Source organism: Colobus angolensis, unplaced genomic scaffold (genome assembly GCF_000951035.1).
Source record: "Colobus angolensis palliatus isolate OR3802 unplaced genomic scaffold, Cang.pa_1.0 Scaffold1, whole genome shotgun sequence".
Taxonomy (NCBI): domain Eukaryota; kingdom Metazoa; phylum Chordata; class Mammalia; order Primates; family Cercopithecidae; genus Colobus; species Colobus angolensis.
This window is the reverse complement of record NW_012110918.1, coordinates 12,579,486-12,581,401: the sequence shown is the minus strand read 5'-3', so window position 1 is coordinate 12,581,401 and position 1,916 is coordinate 12,579,486. Positions and strand designations below refer to the sequence as shown.

General features: G+C 46.7%; 1 protein-coding gene across 2 annotated transcripts in view; it reads right to left on the bottom strand.

Annotated features, from left to right (window-relative positions):
• Positions 1 to 746: 746 nt before the first annotated feature.
• Positions 747 to 1,916, bottom strand: part of PRCD (progressive rod-cone degeneration) — a 26,450-nt gene continuing 25,280 nt past the window's right edge. Inside the window, exon 3 of one of the 2 annotated variants that reach the window (XR_001002755.1) lies at positions 747 to 1,215. The gene's annotated coding sequence lies outside the window, so the exon portion shown is untranslated. The remainder of the gene's footprint in view (positions 1,216 to 1,916) is intronic. The other variant, XM_011950568.1, reaches the window with a different exon arrangement.

Sequence of the window (1,916 nt, the reverse complement as noted above, 5' to 3'; positions counted from 1 at the left end):
CAACCCAGAAATAACTGGGGAGACTTCAGAGAATGCATCAGAATTCCTGAATGAGCCGGCAAGGGCTCAGAGCTGTTGAGACTGAAATGTGGATGTTACTGTGATCTCATTTGCACTCGTTGCTGGCGAGAGCTAGGACATTTAAGTTTTAGCTACCGTGGAATTATTATGCAGCCATTATACCAGGCTAGTGCAGACCTCTATTTATTGACATGGAAAGAGTCACAGTCTAGTGACCCTTTACAAACAGGAAGGCAGAAGTCCCCAGTGCTTTTCAGGGACCCAGGCTCTGAGTACAAAGGGAGAATTCAGTCAACTGGCCTATTGTGTTGGGGGTAGTCACTGACGGGGTTTAAGACATGGTATGTGAAACCCACAGTAATAGAAAACAGTCTTTGGGCTGGTTGCAGTGGCTCACGCCTATAATCCCAACACTTTGGTTGGCCAAGGCAGGAGGATCGCTCGAGGCAAGGAGTTCAAGACCAGCCTGAGCAACATAGGGAGACCTCCATCTCTATAAATACAAAATTAAAAATGAAAAACAGCCAGGTGTGGTGGCACATGCCTGTGGCCCCAGCTGGATGGGAGGCTGAGGTGGGAGGATTGCTGGGGCCCGTGAGATTGAGGCTGTGCAGTGAGCCATGATTGCATCACTGCCCTCCAGCCTGGGTGACAGAGCAAGATCTTGTCTCAAAAAAATAAATACATAAAAATAAAGAAAACAGTCTTTAGAATATTGAGGTTAATTTCTCTACCCAGAAAGCAATCTTTAATTGTATTAATAAGAACACAAAAGAAGGTAGGTAGTATCCCAAGCAGCTGACTGCTTACATTTGGAACGGTGGCAGCAGCGGCATCACAGGAAGCACATCTGTATGTCAGGCACTGTTAGCGGCCAGTCTCTTCCTCCATCTGAGGAACCTAGGCTCTGTTCAGCTGCTGGGCAAGGGTCTGCTTCAGCGGGGGCAAGCCCCTCCCTAGCCCCCAGGGGCAAATCTTCATTCATCTGTACCAGACGTGGTCAGTCTATTCCCTTCGCTGGAAATTGTTTTGGGAAAGGGTCTGCGATGCAATTCTGGCCAAGTTTGGGAAAGTTTTCCTGCTTTAAAAAACAACAGCCTTTTTTCTGGCTTTGGGACACTGTGAAGAAGTGATGCTGGGCCTGCTGGAGCCATCTTGCATCTGCAAGGCTTCCATTAAGTAGGAGCTGAAGGACTGCAATGGCAGAGTAGAGAGAATAAAGAACATGAGTCCTCGGTGATGCTGCTGTCAGTCCCAACACCCCCGAACTTCAGACCTCTTGTTTTGATTCAGAGACACATTTGTACATTTCATATATATATATACACACACACATATACATATATACATATATATACACATATACATTTTTTTTTTCTTTTTTTTGAGACAGAGCTTTGCTCTTGTCACCCAGGCTGGAATGCAGTGGCATGATCTCGGCTCACTGCAACCTCCCTCCACCTCCTGGGTTCTTGTGATTCTCCTACCTCAGCCTCCCAAGTAGCTGGAATTACAGGTGTGCACCACCACGCCCAGCTAATTTTCGTATTTTTAGTAGAGACAGCGTTTCACCATCCTGGCCAGGCTAGTCTTGAACTCCTGACCTCAGGTAACTCGCCCACAGCCTCCCAAAGTGCTGGGATCACAAACATGAGCCACCACAGCCGGTTGCATTTTCACATTCTTAAATGCAGGATGTGTCTTGCAAGCAATGTCATCTCAGTTTGAATGAATTACAAAATGTGAGATTTTAGGCCGGGCACAGTGGCTCACGCCTGTAATCCCAGCACTTTGGAAGGCCGAGGCAGGTGGATCACGAGGTCAGGAGATCGAGACCATCCTGGCTAACACGGTGAAATACAAAAAAATACAAATATACAAAAAAAAGAAAATTG